The 19,219-nt window shown below is 46.8% G+C and overlaps 1 protein-coding gene across 1 annotated transcript in view; it reads right to left on the bottom strand.

The window, feature by feature from the left end:
- The window catches only part of NEXMIF (neurite extension and migration factor), a 516,507-nt gene extending 497,649 nt beyond the window's left edge, over positions 1-18,858 (bottom strand). Inside the window, exon 1 of the mRNA XM_077467898.1 lies at positions 18,390-18,858. The gene's annotated coding sequence lies outside the window, so the exon portion shown is untranslated. The remainder of the gene's footprint in view (positions 1-18,389) is intronic.
- Positions 18,859-19,219: the final 361 nt, after the last annotated feature.

Raw genomic sequence — 19,219 nt, 5'->3', positions numbered from 1 at the left:
AGAACCCTTTCAGGTGTGCACCTTTGCAAGTTTGCTTGTATTCAAAGTATTAGCATACAAGAAAGTGCTCTTGCTGCCAGACATTTTATATTTAAAAAAACACCATCTAAGAGCCGGTTCACACAGGGGCAACTTGTCAGAGCGACTTAGCCGCCTGACAAGTCGCGTCCCGCTCTGTGCAATGGAACCGTTCTAATCGGAGCGACTCAAGTCGCTCCGACTTAGAAAAAGGTTCCTGTATGACTTTTGGGGCGACTTGCATTGACTTCTATAAAGAAGTCGTTTTGCAAGTTGCCGCAGTGGTCGCGTTCAGGTCGCCTGAGGCAGTCGCGCTGTAAGTCGTGCTGCCTCAGTGTGAACCGGCCTTCGGCTAGGTGTCTGCTATTACCTCTTTTTTTTAAACTAGAAACTGTGCACCTTTGCAAGTTTGCCACACGACAAAATGCAGGTCTGCTCACTGCATTTGGGGTGCCATTAACAATTAATGCCACCACAAGCATTATGCACGTTTGCAGCTGCACAATATGCACTTCGTCACACATTCAGGAAATGCCAAACTAAGGGCTCGTTCGCATAAGCGGCTGAGCCAAATCCTAACAATACAGTTAGGTAGGTCTGTACACATGCCTTAGCTGTAATGCCTTAGTTCACAGCTGCGCCATGGCTGCTGAGTTTGACAGGCAGCACCACCTATCAAACTCCCCATTGAGTTCAATGGGGCTGCTCGGCAACTACGAGCCAAATACTTGGCTCACATTTGCAGCCCAGTCTCGCAATGTAAGCAAAATAGTAAAAAAGAAAAACAAAAAAAAAACAAGTGTCAGGAGGCAGCGGTAATAAGGATATAGTTTCTACCCTGGCATTTTAGCGAAAATATCATTTGATATTTTCAGGGGGGCCTGTCAGGCAGGCTGTATGGGGCCCCATGATTTCTAACAGCAGCCCTGCATACACATCTTACTAATAAGAGCACACACAGTAGCAGTGTATCTCAGCTCCCCTCCGCATGCCTTTACTATTGTTCCAAGGACACTGACTACAGTTAACTAAAACACGACTTTGGGGAATACTTAGCTGCCAGACTCCATTAACAATGTCAAACTGTGCTTTGGAGGCTGTCATGCCTTCTATAATGGTTTAAACAAAGGTAAAGCAAAATCTGCTTCAAAATCTTTTAAACGTTAGGACGTTGTTGACCAAAACATTCAAGGTCCAAACAACAGACACTGAAAGGGTTACCTCCACTTTCTCCTTCCTATTTTTCTATATATACCCAATGAGCTGATGTGCCTATAGACATGGTAATTGTTTGGAAAATAATATATAGTCTCGGAAACAGCTTTCTACTCCTTTATATACAACAATTATTATTGTGAACATCAGCCTACTAGGGTACTAAAGCAAGTTTCAGACAGACAGCTAAACACACAGTCAAAACACTAATATGTAAATTGTCTGTTCTGCCCCGGGATCCATAATTCTGTTCAGTCAGTCCTGTGATCCAGACACCTCAATAATTTTGCTATTCACTGCATTGACTCCTGTCACCAGGCTCCCATTGTTTGACTGAATGCACTATCCAGGGTAATATGGTCTGGCGCAATCACGGTGGCGCCCTGTCCTTTCCCAGTTCTGTTGTGTAGAGGGCTTTATATCTGCCTAGATTTCAACTTTACATAATCTTAAAATGGACAGAAAGGTTACAACCTGTCTTGACACATTTGTTTAGATCAGGGGTGCCCAACCAGTGGCCCGGGGGCCACATGTGGCCCGTGGAGCCCTCTGATGTGGCCCGCGACCTCCTGCTCTGTGATGGAATGGAATACTGTTATTGATAGTAAGTCACTAAAATCAAAAAAAATGTATCACTAAAATCACAGTATATATATATAGGCATATCTGTTCTGCAGTGGTTACTGGGCTGCTTTCAAACTGATCCGCAGGTGCAGAGCAGTGCACCTGGGGGTTACCTGCACTGAGCCATAGGCCCCTTTCACACGGTCAGTCCGACCCAATTGGACCCTCCATTCACCTCTAAAAAGTAGAAGATGTAAATGGACTTGTGTCTGCTTACAAACGCCTACCTCCAATCCGATCCGCAAAAAGAAAAAAAGTAGAGTGGGCTCTATAGAGTAGAGTGGGCTGCCATGCACCCGCTCCACTCATTGTGGCCCGCGACCGGTTACCAAGTCACTTAGGTGGCCCTCACTCTTCAAAAGGTTGGGCACTCCTGGTTTAGATTTACCAAAACAGCCCAGTGCAACAGCATACTTAAAGTGGAAGTAAACACTCCTATCGTTTTCAGCCAAGGAAGCTGCCATCTTGGCCTCCCTTTAATCTTTAACTGCCATGAAGCTGCACATGTGATCATTTATGACACCAGCCATTGGATGGTTTGACAGTTTGGTTGACAGCACAACCAATGTGACAGTTAAGATTTCCGGCATGCTGGGAATGTAACTGTTTTTTCAAACTGTTAGATCAATGGGTTTACTTCCGCTTTAAACAACGTGTTTAGCTTAGATCAGCCTTTTTAATCGTTTTACCATGTGGGAAACCCTTGAAATAATTTTTAGGTCTCTGTGAACCCCTGTTAATATTGGTTATATCTACAGCTCTCGGTACAAAAGCCACACCATATTGATGGTCCGTAATAATCATGTCATGGTTCACTGGTGATCAGTGTAGTTCCCCCGTACTTTGGAGGTCAGTGCGAAGAATACTCCTTGATTGGTGGTTAAAGCGGGAGTCCACCGGGACTCCGCGTTTTTTATTTTTTTTTTAAAAGCCAGCAGCTACAAATACTGCAGCTGCTGACTTTTAAAATAGTGACACTTACCTGTCCAGCGCGCCCGCGATGTCGGCACCCGAAGCCGATCGCTAGGTCGTCTGTCGGGTCCTGCCGCAGCCATCTTGGGTATGGGAATCAGAAAATGGAGCCTTTCGGCTTCATTTCCCGGTTCCCTACTGCGCATGCGCGAATTGCGCTGCGCAATAAGGACGCTCCCCGCTGCCTCTGGGAGCTGTGTGTTTCCCAGCAGGCAGCGGGGCACTTGCGGGAAGGGGCGGGCACTTGCGGAAAGGGGCGTAAGTTACGCCCCTTTCCGCAGAGAGCTGTCCCGGAAGTGGGTGCAGTTACCTGGATTATCCAGGTAACTGCACCCCCCTCCCCCCTGAAAGGTGCCGATTGTGGCACCGGAGGGGGGGAGGGTTCCGATGAGCGGAAGGTCCACTTTAGGGTGGACCTCCGCTTTAATAGACAAAATGTCACCCTAATGGCGCGTACACACGATCGGAATTCTCGTCGGAAAAAGCTCTGATGGTTTTCCCAACGGAATTTGGCTCAAGCTGTCTTGCCTACACACAGTCACATCAAATTCCGATCGTTTATAAAGCAGTGACATACAACACGTATGACGTGACTAGAAAAAGGAAGTTCAATAGCCAGTAGCCAATAGCTTGTGTCTCGTAGTTGAATCTGAGCATGCGTGATTTTTGTCGGAATTGCATACACACGATCGGAATTACCGATAGAAAGTTTTTCCGTCTGGAAAATTGAGAACATGCTATAAATTTTTAAGAATTTCAAAGACAAAAAACACTGCGCTATCCGAAAAGGAAAAAAAAAGCAGCTAACACAATAAACTGGATAATTTAGTTCAAATAATATATACATAAAAAGTGTTGCGCTAAAGAACGTGTTACACGAAAAATGTGGCAAAAGTGACCTATGTATTTTACCACTTTTAAATTCTGAAAATTATTTAGCATCTGAAATCATACTTAATACAAAGCCACTATAAACATGTATGTATAAGAAAAAGTCCTTTCATAGAAAGTCAAAATGTGATCCCCCTTGGTGCAAAGATGAAGAGATGGAAAAATCCTTCAGTCCATAGAAATGTTGATCATAAACACCCTGGTGCTGACACCGCCACACAAAGAAGGATGTAAGGTTACCGACTCCAATTGACCCAGGCAAGCGTATGCTCCAAGGGTCAAATGCGCTTTGGTATCATACAGCTGAAGAGCCCTCTAGCCGGAAAAGCTGGACACTCAATGCTGAAAATCGCTCCACAATTGTTTCACAGAGTTGAACACGAAGCCAGTGCTCACAGAACAGGTAACACTCCCCGCAAGGAACCATGCAGAACGAAAAAAATTGGGCCAAATAGCGTAATTCCATAAAACAAACTACTTTATTAAAAATTGGATCTCACTTACATTTATGCAGTGAATTGAGCGCTTCTTATATAAAAATTGGCAGCAGTGGAGTCCTCCCAACGCGTTTTGTCTCCTTGGACATCGTCTGGGGTGTCCCTCCACTGCTGCAACACTTACTTATATAGCCAAATGATTGGAGTCCCCCTCCCAGTGTCACTACAAGTCACTTCCGGTTTCAGCCCCAAAATGGCCGCCCCGCGTGTGTTTCAAGCCTCTTTCTGGAATTCAGAATGTAAACAATGCTTAATACGCATAAATCTCTGCTTATACAACAGAAAAACTGGACCATTGATGGTTAAATGATAACTGTTGTTCCCAGAATATATAATGCTGATCACCAAATTGTAAAAATGAATAGTTTGTTTGTATATCGAAAATTACAGTAACAAAAGAGATTGTGCCATTATTGGTGAGGTGACCCGGAAGTGACGTGAACAATAGCCCATCGTCACTTTCGCTTCCTGTTTGCCTGGAACGCAAACAATCCGTTGTGGACCGCACAGTGACACAAGAGGTTGTACCTCTCATGGTGTACCAGCAGCGAACGCTTAACGTCACTTCCGCTTCTTGTTTGCTTGAAACGCAAACATACAATTATGGTCGACTCCTACTCCCAGAAATGACGTGTTCCCCTGTCTTATACATACATGTTTATAATGCTATCAATTTTTGGCTGGCGGAAATTCGGACAGCTAAATTCAGATGGAGCATACACACGGTCGCATTTTTAGATGAAAAGCTCTCATTGGTCTTTTTCTGGCCGGAATTCCGATCGTGTGTACGCGGCATTACACACTGTTAACATGATCACTGGTGCCAGTGGCTTCCTGCCTGAGTGAGAAACAAGAGAAGTTCTACTAGCCCCATGTCAGTGGCTCAGCAGAGTACTATCAAGACGGGACATCAATCTACCACTGCTTACTACTCAAGAAAGACCAAGAGGGTCTTGGTGCATGCACAGCTCAGGGTGCATTTTCAGTATGGTGCATCAGATCCAGCATTGTCCTGTTGAGATCCTCTTCTCTCCTGCCCCCCTCTCGGTACCAAGCCGCCATCTTCTTGCGTGATTCCATCAGGAAGCTACTGGCTCTTCCAGGTTCAGCGGGTGGCTCGCCCGATAATGAGCCACTAGGCCCACTCCCCTCCTCCTTTCTCAATGAAGGACTATACTTCCTTGAATGTGTGAGGTACTTCTCCCAGGAGGCACAGCAGGCAAAGTGCATGTCATTCACATAGGCAGGTGACATGCATGAGGGGTGCATGTCAAAAAAGGTGAATTTAAAGTTTTGTTTTTTTTAAAGTCCTGTTTGCACAGCAGAGGGGAGGAGGGGTGGAGAGGAGGCAACATAAAATTAAGGGTGTAGATCCGCTTGGAGCTAGCCATAAATGATTCATGTTTTCCTTAAGCCAGAAAAAAAGAAAAGAAAAAACGAATAGATTCCTCCATCCACACAAGTGAGGTGGATAGAGGTATCCCCCCGCCAGGAGATTGTATGCTGACTGCGGGACTCTCCACTGTCAGAACACACTGATCAGCAGCTGCAGCCACTGATCAACAAACGTTTTCCAACACTCCCATTCGACAGAAGTCAATCTAATGATGGGCTTCCGATGAACAGATACGGCTACATAAAGATCAAAATTCAGCCACTCCCTAAATTTCAACCAGCTGAATTTCAATCCATCTATGGCCAGCTTTAGTCTGGCGTTAATGCTGAACTAAACTGCAAATTACCTCCAAAAATACCTCCACTCCAGTGATGTGATGTCTGAGAGCTCGCTCGCTGGCACCGACATCTTCTCTCCAACCTTTTCAGGTCCAGGGTTTTCATCCGTCTTGATTGGCCAGCGGAGAATGACATAACACATAGGAGTTCAGTTATTCCAGTAACAAGGCATGGTGACAAAGTATTTTGTGCATGGGCAGCTCAGTGTAATTCTATAGAAGATTAAGTACAAGCAGGTAAGTTTGTTTTATTGAAGAAGAGCTGTAGTATGTCTCTTCTGCAAAAAAAAAAAAACATGCCTGCTCACAATTTTTATTGTTTCGCTTTAGTTCCACTTAAAGCGGGATTCCACCCTAAAGTGGAACCTCCGCTGATCGGAACCCCCCCCCCTCCGGTGTCACAATTGACACCTTTCAGGGGGGAGGGGGGTGGAGATACCTGTCAAAGACAGGTATTTTCACCCACTTCCGGGCATAGACTCCCACGGGAGTCTACGCCATTTCCTGCCCTGCCGCGCTGTCTGCTGGGACACACACGGGTCCCAGTGACAGCGCGGACCATTCCCCTGGCGCGGCGCGGCTCGCGCATGCGCAGTAGGGAACCGGGAAGTGAAGCCGATTCGCTTTACTTCCTGATTCCCTCACCTCGAATGGCGGCTGCCGGCATCGCTGGAACCCGGGACAGGTGAGTTTCCATTTATTAAAAGTCAGCAGCTGTAGTATTTATAGCTGCTGGCTTTTAATATTTTTTTTTGGGCGGAATCCCTCTTTAAAGCTTTGTGAAATTACACTATAGTGTTTTTTATTGTGTACTATGTTTCACTTGTATTTCTAGCATGGAAAATATTACCTTTGGCTCTCTCTCTCTCTCTCTGTCTGCCTATCTGCAATACTTGTCTAAGGTCAGGCATGTACTGGCCATTGGGACTACAGGGAGTTTCCCGGTGGGCCGATGGCTCAGTGGGCCGGTTTCAGTGACAAAGTAATGGCTGCGCGGCTCGCCTTCAACTTCACGCAGTGATGTAAGAAAGATGAGAAAAATACAGAGGAGAATAAGTGAAATAATAAAAGAGGTTTGTTATGCTACTTATGTTTTTTTGCACAATTACGTATAGTTTTTTAAACTGTTTTTGTGCTTGTTTGCAAAATTAAAGTGGGCTGGTCTGGATGAAGTCCAGGGCCAAATTTGTGTCCCAGTCCAGCCCTGTCTAAGCCCCTGTACACACGGTCGGAGATTTCCACAACCAAATCCATCGGATTTTGCCCGTCGGATTTTGTCCGTCGGATCTTGTCCGAAACTGTTGCATACACACGGTCGGACTAAGTTGGCGAAAAATCAGATCTTTCAGAACGTGATGACGTAATTTCGTTACGATGGGACTACATTCAGGCTAGTAGCCAATAGCTTTGATGTAGGAATTTGATCTGAGCATGCGTGACACTTGGTCCGATCAAAATTCTCTACACATGATCGGAGTTTGTCCGATCGGCCCAGTTGGTCGGGAAATATTTCCAACGTGTTGGAAAATTGGGTCCGACGGATATTCCAACGGAATCAGTCTGATGCATACCACACACAGTCGGATTATCTGACGACACGGTCCGATAAGACGCATTCCGACGGATTCTCCGACCGTGTGTACGCGGCATAAGGTTGTTTCTCCCAGGTGAAACACCAATCAACTCTGCCCCCAAACCAAATGGCAACACACGTTTATTGGTGTGGCAAATCTCTGACACCTCACTATGTCTGCAAACACTGTGTAAGGTGAGAGTAACCTATAAATAAAGCATAATGTTTCTTATGGGTTGGCACCTACAGTTTACACAGAATTCTTGTTGCCTATAACATATTAAAAAAACACGCATACAATATGTATGGCATTCACAAGTATACAGGCAATGACATAAATAGCTTAAATCATACTGGCTTATGTTAGTACAGTTGAAGTGTCTGTTTCAGTATCAACAGCGGCCACCTAGATTCATCTAATTGTGTGAATGAAGATGGTGTGAAATGGTGGTCATTATCACACTCACATGAAATGATTTCTTTGCAGTTTTGACAAAATCAATGTGGTTATTGTGTTTTATCAGAACATGGGTGCTCAACCTTTTGAAGAGCAGGGGCCACTGAAGTGATTTGATAACCTGTCGCAGGCCATATGGAACTATGGGTTTTTACCACCCCAGCAAATTTAAACACGCCCTTAGGCTGGATTCACACCTAGGCATTTTTTGTGCTTTTTGCATTTTTCAGATTTACGCTACAGATCGTGTTGCATAGGAAACCATGGTGAATAGAATGTAGTGCAAAACTGCAAAATGCAAAAAGCACTAAAACTGCATAGGTGTGAATCCAGCCCCTACAAGACTGCTTTCAGACTGATGAGCTGCGGTTTACCAGCATTGCAGGTGCAGTGCAGTGCATTCCTGCAGGTTAGCTGCGCTTTGTTACAGACATCTATTACATCTTGCGAGTGTGGTGCACTTTCTAAAAGCGCAGCAAACCCGCAGGCTATAATAGAGTCAAGGGCTCAGTGCAGCTAACCTGTAGGTGCACTGCGCTGCACCTACGCATCAATGTGAAAGCAGCCTAATATCCTTTTTTTTATAAGTGCTAATATGTCCATTGCAAAAGTGCAGTCAATGAGATGTTTAATACACTGACCTTTTCCTACTCCTACTGCTGGCATCACTCTCCAGGCTACAAGAAGGGTCTCAGGCAATGTGCCTGGGACAATAGTTGAAGCTACAGAGGAAGTATAAGCTTATGCGGCTCCTGCTCGCTCCACAGCCACCCGATCTGTCCCCTGCCAGTACCAGCTCCATGTACTCTGATGCTCTGGGATGTTGGGTCGGCAGACCGTTGACCATGATCTGGGCCACCATCCATCCCAGTGCAAGGACATGAGCTTCTCTGTAAACTATACAAAAAACAAGGTGCACTGAACAATTCCCAAGTGAGAGGACCACATTGGAAATTGCTCCATGACACTCATATGATCTAGTCCATCTGCCTGTGCACCTTGTTGACCTGGAGAACTTGGTTTTCATGTGAGCTGCTTTTACTTATTGCTTAGAATAAACTGTGACTCCTTATTTTTGTTGACAATTTGGGCTTATGGTTGTTATTTATCATTATGTCTGGTTAAGCGCTCCTAATCTGGTGACTTCTATGCGCTTCTCTGGTTTGAGGTCATGGTCCACATCAGAGGGCTCAGAGCGCCACATGTTGTGTATAGTTCCATAAATGACAATGCATCTATGTTCAGATCAGTAAAAACATTATGTTTCATAGTTAGTAAGGTTGAATAAAGACACCAGTCCATCCAGTTCAACCTGAGTGAGTGTCTACAACCATCCCTATCCCTGTACATTTCACACTCACATTGGTCTCTACCCTCAAGGAGCCCACAATCCAAGGTCCCCCATTCATATACTAGGGCCAATTTTGGACAGAAGCCAATTAACCTACCTGCATGTCTTTGGTTAGTGGGAGGAAACTGGAGTACCCGGAGGAAACCCACGCAGGCACAGGGAGAACATGCAAACTTCAGGCAGGTAGTGTTGTGGTTGGGATTCGAGCCAGCCACTACACACTACACCACTGTGCCGCCCTTTTTTAAGTCTTCCACTGGCTCAGAAAACAGTCTAGGGCAGTGATATGCAATTAGTGGACCTCCAGCTGTTGCAGAACTACAATTCCCATCAGGCATAGCAAGACTCTTACAGCCACAAGCATGACTCCCAGAGGCAGAGGCATGATGGGACTTGTAGTTTTGCAACAGATGGAGGTCCGCTAATTGCATATCCCTGGTCTAGGGGTTCTTTTTAGTGTTTTTTTTTATTGGAACATGAACTTTGATAGGGATAGAGAGCATGGGATACCACCAATGAACTGTATCTGAACAACTTGAGGGCTCCTCAAATTCTGCCTGCACTACATAGTATGTTTTTTTTTACTTATGTGTGCAAGAGGCCTTAAGGTGGCAATGTTATTTTTACAGCTTTGTGCACACCGGATGCACTTCTTTTACTGGCACATTGAAAAGGACATTTCTTTGCACCCCATGGTCATGGCTCAAAATTATGACAGACAACATTGTTCAATGGATTGAATAGTAAACCCTAATGGAGAGTAATTTACATGCAGTGCACATAAGTAGATACATTCCATGGTGAATAAATATATACTGTATAAATGTGATTGATCATTTAACAATAACACAGCTCAGCTGAAAACGATGCCCTTATAAATTCAGTCTCACATGCATGTGTGTGTGTGTGTTTTTTCTATTTTTTATGGACTACTTCAGGGGTAGGCATCCCCCGACGCTGGTGCAGCAAGCGGCACACAAAGCCTCTTTTGCCGGCACTCAACTCCCTTCCCATCAGCAGAGCAGCGCAGGGAAGCGTCAGTGAGACACTAATGCATTCCAATTTCAGAATTCCCCACACCGCACCTGCACAGAGGTAGAGGCACCGTGCCCCCACACATTGTAAAAGATGGGAAACATTGTTTGGTTCTCTAACTTTGGTGTAGCTGCGATCGGCAGCTTTTGTGATGGGGAAGAGATTGGATGCAGTTCTGCTGGTGGGGGGGGGGGGGGGGGTCCCTGTTTCCAAGAGAAGGACTGTCATTGGCCACTGCTAAAGCCAAGCACAGTCCTGCTAGCCCAGGCCACCATCTGGAGGAAGAGGACTTGCTTGGTGGCCACTACCAATCACAGAAAAAAGGGATTTCACTGTGATTGAGACAACCATAATCAGGTGACAGTTTGTGGCATTACTGTTGAGCTTCTGGGAACTTTGTTGAAATTATTCCTGAACCTTTGTGTCACTTACTACTGAACCCCTCGGCACGCCGTGTCCCTTTAAGCCACAACCAGTATTCAGCGCAATGAAAATCACACACAACCACTTTTTCTCAGCTGCGGGGGCCCAACTAATGATTCTGCACACAGGCCCACTGCTTTCAGAAAATGCCTCTGACCTGAGCTCATCACTGTGCATCCATTCCATATGCTTGTATGTGACATCACATACATCACATACATCACATACATCACATACATCACATACAAGCACGTGGGCAGCGATGCGAGAGGTGAATCAGCAGAATGAGTGTGCTAGGACAGGTAGATGTGTCTCGTCTCTGCCTCCTTTCACCACTCTGCATATCACACATATCATAGATGAGAAGAGGGTACAGCGGTGGAGCAGATGAGCAGGAGGGTACAGTGGTGGGAAAAATGAGCAAGAGAGGTTCAGAGGTGGAAAAGAAGAACAGGAGGGTACAGCAATGGGGCAGATGTGCAGGGAGGTACAATGGTGGAAGAAATGAGAAGGTGGTTCAGCATTGGGACAGAATAGCAGGGGGGTAAATTGTTGGGCCAGTTGAGGAGGGGGGTTCAGTGTTGGGCCAGATGAGCAGGGGGGTAGAGCACTAGGGCAGATGTGAAAGGATGTGTATTGGTGGGGCAGGAGAGCAGGGGGAACAGTGACGGGGCAGGAGAGCAGGGGGAACAGTGACAGGGCAGGAGAGCAGGGGTTACAGAAGTGAGACAGATGTGCAGGAGGTACACTGGTGGGGCAGGTGAGAAAGCGGGTTACAGTGGTGCGGCAGATGAGCAGATGGGTTCAGTGTTAGGACAGATGAGAAGGTGATTCAGTAGTGAGACAGAAGAGCATGGGTTTACGGTGGTGGAGCTCATGTGCAGGGAGGTACAGTGGTGGGGCAGATGAGAAAAGGGGTACATTGACTGGGTAGATGAGCAGGGAGCTTACAGCGGTGGGACAGAAGAGCAAGGGCGTACAGAGGTGGGGCAGATGTGCAGGAGGTACAGTGGTAGGAGGGATGAGAAGGGGGTTTAGCGGTGGGACAGAAAAGCAGGGGGGGTACAGTGATGGGGCAGATGAGAAGGGGGTTACAGCAGTATAATCAAAAGGTTGCCTACCCCTGTTCTACTTCAATCAAGAGCTCCTAACAAAGCACCAAAGATACCTCTGTTATTTCAGTTTTAGGTAGATGTTGCGTAGTTAAAAGTAAACAAATAAAAGAATAAATTTGTTTTTATATCACTCTAGATATCATGCACACTGGACGTTTTCTAAACTCTCCTGCAAGCCTTTCCTTTTGGCAGCACTGTTTTGACGGGAAGAAAACGCCTGACGCTTGTAAAAGTGTGTAGTGTTGATAAAGTGCTTGGACATTAATTTATTTTATTGGCCAAAATAGTAAGCCAATGAAATGAATTAAACATGTGGTAATGCTAAGCTAAGGCTCTGTTCACATACAGTATATGAGGCACTGGTTTCTCTGCAGAGTCCGGTGCAGTTTCCATTCACTGGTGCACAAAGCAAGATCCATAAAGTCATGGATGAGCGAGATTGGGGTGGAGGAACTTGGCTGGCCTGCACAAAGTCCTGTCCTCAACGCTATAGAACCCCTTTGGGATGAATTAGAGCGGAGACTGCGAGCGAGGCCTTTTCGTCCACATCAGTGCCTGACCTCACTAATGCGCTTCTGGAAGAATGGTCAAACATTCCCATAGACGCACTCCTAAACCTTGTAGACGGCTTTCTCAGAGGAGTTGAAGCTATTAAAGCTGCAAAGGGTGGGCCAACTCAATATTGAACACTATGGACTTAGACTGGGATGCCATTATGTAAAGGTAGGTGTCCCAATACTTTTGGTAATAGAGTGTATGTGAGCCGGCTCTATTGAAAGCCGATTTGGTTCACGTTATGCCAATCGGATGTGGCTCAAAACGCATCTGATGCATTACCATAAGTTTAGACACGTTACAACACGTTTACAAGCACCAGGCATTTTTTATGCCAAAATGTTGCCACTTCTGGATACACTGGCAGTGTGTTTTTTTTTTATCTGCCTCTAAAAGCCCTAAGACCCCTTTCACACTGGAGCGTTTTTCAGGCGCCTGTAAAGCGCTTGAAAGAAGCCTCATCTGCAATCCCAATGTGAAAGTCCAAGTGCTTTAAAGTGGTTGTAAACCCTTACAAACCACTTTGACCTACAGGTAAGCCCTAGATTAAGGCTTACCTGTAGGTCCAAGAAATATCTCCCAAACCTATACGGTTTAGGAGATATTTGCCCGAAGACGGGCACCGCTGTCTGCGGCGCGAAGGCGCACTGAGCGTGGCATCCTCGATAACGAAGATGCCGCGCAATGCCGCGCGTCTCGGCTCCCGTGCGCATGCGCGGGAGTGACGTCATCGCGGCTTCGCCGAATGACAGCGGCGGAGCTGCAAGACCCACCGAGAAGATGGATGCGGCGGACTACAGGGGACAGCGGTGACATCGCTGGCTCCTGTGTCAGGTAAGTGACACATAATGGGCTACTATGCGATGCATAGTAGTCCATTATGCTTTACCTTTGCAGGGAATGAAAGAGGAAGTAAACTCATCAGGGTTTACTTCCTCTTTAAGAGCCCTTTCACAATGTCAGCGCCTGAAAAACGCTCGTAAAGCGCAACTTTAACTAGCAACGCTTTACCAGCGTTTTTCGAGCATTATTGGGGCGCTTTTAACCCCTGCTAGTGGCCAAATAAAAGGGTTAAAAGCGCCCACAAAGAGCTGCTGCCAAAAGCGCTTTTCAGGCGTTTTGCAGGCGCTTCCCATTGATTTCAATGGGAAGGGGCGCTTTAGGAGCGTTGTATTCACCGCTCCAAAAGAACTGCAAAGAAGCTGCTTGCAGGACTTTTTTTGACGCTCTGCCAGCGCAGCGCCTCAGTGTGAAAGCACTCGGGCTTTTACATTGGAATTGCAGTTGTGGCTTCTTTCAGGTGCCTTTTTTAAAGCTAAAGCGCTTGAAAAAACGCACCCAGTGTGAAAAGGATCTCAGTGTGAAAGCACTCGGGCTTTTACATTGGGATTGCAGTTGCAGCTTCTTTCAATCGCTTTACAGGCGATTCTTTTAACGCTAAAGCGTTAAGACCCCTTCCTACAGTGTGAAAGGGGTCTAAAGGTCTATGTGTGCATGGACACATAGGCTAACATGCAGTGGAGTTTAGAGGCAGGAAAAAAAATGCAAAAGGCCCCTAGGAGCAGCTACTAAAATGTCCAGTGTGCATGAGGCCTTACGATCCTGACACATGCCACATCCGAACACCTGCTATGGCAATGACAAGGTGTCCCCCTCCCCCACTTTCCTATTGAATTTTATATAATGAACACAAAGGGAAGTGTGGAAAGACCATTGCATCAAGAGTAATACTCCAAAATGGATAGAAATTGTGGTAGGCAGATGTCACCACTGGAGGACCCAAGACAAAGACAAAGTGGCCAATATCACCACTGAACTGCTGCTTTTGGGACAAATGACCCTTTACATCTTTAAGTATGGCTCTAGCTTACATCAGACTAATGCCCCGTACACACTATCAGATTGTCTGCTGAGTTTTTCCCTTCAGATTTACCAAAACCATATAATATGAGGTCAAACCTTAGGAGTTTCAATGTGTATGCAATCAGGCAGGCCCTTCCACTACATGGTTTTGGTAAATCTGAAGGAAAAACTCAGAAGACAATCTTATAGTGTGAACGGGGCTTAATGCAGGCCATACACAGGTCGAATTTCAAATGAATTTTCTTTTCAAAATCAGAAAATTCGTAGTTTTTTTTTGTGATCCGATGATGCCACCATTGATTTTTCGAAATTCGGCCGACCAAGCCTTCAATTTCACCCCATGTTGCTACAGAAAATAATTTTCGTGGCCGGGAATCTTCTTTTCTCTCTCCGTAAATTTTCTTTTCTTATTACATTTCTCGCACGATTCTCCCATCATTGATTAGAAAATCGTTCGTTTTCCAAAAAAATTTCCCAACACGTCCGATTTCTCAAATTTGATTTCCACGCGAAAATCGGCTGTTGCTGCAGCCCCACTAAATGTGTGCGAAATTCATACGAAAATTCTTAGATACGACTTTTCGAGAAAAAAAAAATGAAAATTCTTTCGAAAATTCGAACCGTGTATGGTCGGCATTAGGAGACTGATGTCATTTCTATGTCAACATAATACAACTTTCCAGCCTTACATTATACAGCAATAAGGGACTTAAAAGTGGTTGTAAACCCTTACAACCAACTTTGACCTACAGGTAAGCCTAGATTAAGGCTTACTTGTAGGTCCAAGAAATATCTCCTAAACCTACACGGTTTAGGAGATATTTGCCGAAAAAGACAGGCACCGCTGTCTACGGCGCATGCGCCGTAGACTGCGGCGCGCAGGCGCACTGAGTGCGCCTCGCTCAATGGCGATATGCCGCGAGTGGCGGCTCCCATGCACATGCGCGGGAGTGACGCCATTGGGCATAGTAATATTTTAAAGTGGTTGTAAACCCTTACAACCAACTTTGACCTACAGGTAAGCCTAGATCAAGGCTTACCTGTAGGTCCAAGAAATATCTCCTAAACCTACACGGTACTGAGCGCGCCGCTGTCAACGGTGATATGCCGCGAGTGGTGGCTCCCATGCGCATGCGCGGGAGTGACGCCATTGGGCATAGTAATATTTTAAAGTGGTTGTAAACCCTTACAACCAACTTTGACCTACAGGTAAGCCTAGATTAAGGCTTACCTGCAGGTCCAAGAAATATCTCCTAAACCTACACGGTACTGAGCGCGCCGCTGTCAACGGTGATATGCCGCGAGTGGTGGCTCCCGTGCGCATGCGCGGGAGTGATGTCATCGCAGCTTCGTCGAATGACAGCGGCCGAGCAGCGAGAGCCACCGAGAAGATGGATGCGCCGGACTACAGGGGACAGCGGTGACTTCGCTGGCTCCTGTGTCAGGTAAGTGACACATAATGGACTACTATGCGATGCATAGTAGTCCATTATGCTTTACCTTTGCAGGGAATCAAAGAGGAAGTAAACTCATCAGGGTTTACTTCCTATTTAACTTAAAGCGGGATTCCACCCTAAAGTGGAACCTCCGCTGATCGGATCCCTCCCCCCCTCCAGTGTCACAATTGACACCTTTCAGGGGGGAGGGGGTGGAGATACCTGTCAAAGACAGGTATTTACACCCACTTCCGGGCATAGACTCCCGTGGGAGTCTACGCCATTTCCTGCCCTGCCGCGCTGTCTGCTGGGACACACACGGGTCCCAGTGACAGCGCGGAGATTTCCTATTGCGCGGCGCAACTTGCGCATGCGCAGTAGGGAACTGGGAAGTGAAGCCGATTCGCTTCACTTCCTGATTCCCTCACCTAGAATGGTGGCGGCAGCAGCCGAGGGCCGAGCGATCGATCGGCCTCGGCATCGCTGGAACCCGGGACAGGTGAGTGTCCATTTATTAAAAGTCAGCAGCTGTAGTATTTATAGCTGCTGGCTTTTAATATTTTTTTTTTTTTTTGGTGGAATCCCTCTTTAACCCTATTTCTATATAGATATTAGGAACCCGAGCTTGTAACTGAATGTTCCCAATGGAGATTTCCGTTACTCCCGACACAGATGGTTAATTGTATTAGCAACCAAATTTCCTCTCCGGTATCCATTCCAAAAGTCATTCACACAGCGGACTATTTGCCAGCAACCTTGTTAATATGTAAATGATAGCTAGCCGTGTTTCTATGTTGGCATTATACGTGTGCACGGTAAATCACTGCACGGTTGTGCCAAGTCCAGAGAAACGGTTTTCTACAAACTGTAGGCAGAGTGTAAAAGGGGGATAGATACATTGCAAGGCAGAACGTGGAAGGAAGTCAAGGGAACAGCAATGGCCTGTGGCAAAGACAAAATCCACTTGTACCACGCATTACTGCGAAGATGTCACAAGCGCCAACAGCATCGTACTATATGCACACAATGGGCAATCTGAGGATCTCTTCTGCGTAGCCACGCTATTCTATCCCCGCAGGATTCCACGCGCACGCAAGGCCTCTACTATGTACCTTCCTACGATAAAAATACACCTCATCAAATACACAACTGTGTCATACAAGCCTTTACATACATTAACCAGTGTAACGTAGAGTCTCGTGGGCCAGCCGTGGACCTTCAGGGCATTTTCTGCTGCCCTCTAACCTCCCAATGGGCCCTCAAAACCAAGCGCCACCGGATTTCATCACTTTCCACAAAATATATATATATATCGCTAATCTATCATCATATAATCTTTCCAATAACCCCAGCACCATTGCCGAACGTCTGCCTCCTTTATACATAAATGATAAAATCGCTTAATATTACATTAGTAAGAATAATTTAATAGACGCCGACATAATTAGCGACATTACGGAGAATTTATTCCCGAGCCTCCAGGAATCCGCATATACTCCAAAAGTATTTCAGACACAACAGTAATTAGACAAAAAAATAGTAATTATGTCAGAAAACGGACTTTTAAATAAAGATCATTTCTATGTCATCGTTATATATCTTCATCGGCTCATTAAAACGGCATTTGCTTTGTGCGCTCATTGGGGGGGGGGGGGGGGGCGAAAAAGGGGAAATGTAAGATAATGACATAATTGTTTATTTCTGACCCGTGTTGGATGCAAAACCTTTCCGTATATACACATAGATGACGACAGACAGCTAGGAGTTTGTGCTGCGGACCAATCGGAAAGGAAAACGATACACAACTAACTCTCCATCCCCATCCTAAAGCCCCCACACACACTATCAGATTTTCTTCCCCTTCAGATTTACCAAAAACCATATAATATGAGGTCAAACCTTAGGAGTTTCAATGTGCATGCAATCAGGCAGGGCCCTTCTACTACACGGTTTTGGTAAATCTGAAGGAAAAACTCAGCAGAAAATCTGATAGTGTGTATGGGGGCTTAAGAGGATCCCCAAAAACGAGAGAGAGATGACAGCCCCCCCCCCCCCCCCGGTACCCCGGGGCACTGCTACACGGAGCTTCTCTTATTATTATTAGCTTTGTTTTGGCGACACTGGGTGCGAATTGCCCGCGTCCGAACCTCCTAGGAAAGCGGAAACGTCGTGCGGATGAAGTGAATGTCAAGCTGGAGCATATGTTAGCACCTCGGCGGTAGACGATGCACGGTTTGGCGGCGGCGGAGGCTTTTTTTTTTTTTTTTAGGGGAAATAGGTGGCCCCGGTGATTGGTTCTCTGTGGATAGGAGGTGCGTGGTGCCTGATACATTGACATTCTTACTATGCCCCCCCCTGATTCTACAAACAAGTGCGAGGCGAAGACAACCCATTGACATGTACGATGCATTCACCCATGGAAGCCTCCCGGAGCCACGCATCTCATCTATAAATGATTATTAAGTGCAGCAGGGCTCGGAGGGAACCCAACGTGGGCCTGGCCATGCTCCTCATGCCTGAAACTGAGGGGGAGGAGGCCTGGGCAGGCTTGGATGGTGGATGCATGCCCCTCACCCCCCCCCCCCACCCACCACCACACACCCTAAAATGGGATCCAAAGCAGGCACTTACCTAGAAGGCAATGTGACATGGCTGGGGTGCAGGGTGTCCCCCCTCTCCTGGCTCTCTTGTATGGTGGATGGGTGTCCTGTGCTGGTAGTGTCCTCCTTCCCTCTCTGGGGGCCCCTGCTGGATGAGTGACTGTCCCCCCCACCCCTCTGCAGCACTTAGTGAGGAGCAGAGCTCTGGCTCGGGAGCCCCGGTTGCAGCAGGTGGATGCTCCTCCCTGTCTCTGCTCCTCCTGCAGGATGCTGCATCCTCCCCAGCGCGCACAGCCCTTTGTGCATCACCCTGCTCTCTGCATCTCCCTCAAGGAGGAGGAGGAGGAGGAGGGGGGACCGGGCCGACCGGGAGCGCTCCTCTATTCCTGCACTAGACGCGTCCTCCGCTCTCCATCCTCACACAGCGCCCGTCATTGTTCCCCTCTCCCCGTTCTCTACTATTAAGGGGCTCCGGGAAAGGAAGCGGGGCCGCGCGGCGACCTGTCATAAAGGGCGCGCACCCGGGGAGCAGGGAGCGCGCCGAGGAGAAGGGGCTGCAGCAGGTGCACGAGCACAGAGGACCATAATGGGGGGGGGGGGGGCGGGGCCGGGAGATGGGGATGGATGGAGGAATAAAGCAGCACATGGTTAACCCTTGTACTGGCTGAGGGAGCTCCACACTCCATGATAATAAGCCCCAAAGCAGTTGCATTTCTATGTACAAACATCACCTCACAACTCTATTCTGTGCTAATACACGCAATTCCTCACATGTTTCCTGGGCGCCTCACCGTATCTTCTCCAGCGTTTACCTCAGACCATTCACTGCAGGTGTATCCTCCCCCCGGTGACTGATTCACG

This window comes from Lithobates pipiens, unplaced genomic scaffold (assembly GCF_037356315.1).
Source record: "Lithobates pipiens isolate NorthernLeopardFrog02 unplaced genomic scaffold, aLitPip1_a1.2 Scaffold_1, whole genome shotgun sequence".
Taxonomy (NCBI): domain Eukaryota; kingdom Metazoa; phylum Chordata; class Amphibia; order Anura; family Ranidae; genus Lithobates; species Lithobates pipiens.
This window is presented reverse-complemented; position numbering and strand designations above follow the sequence as displayed.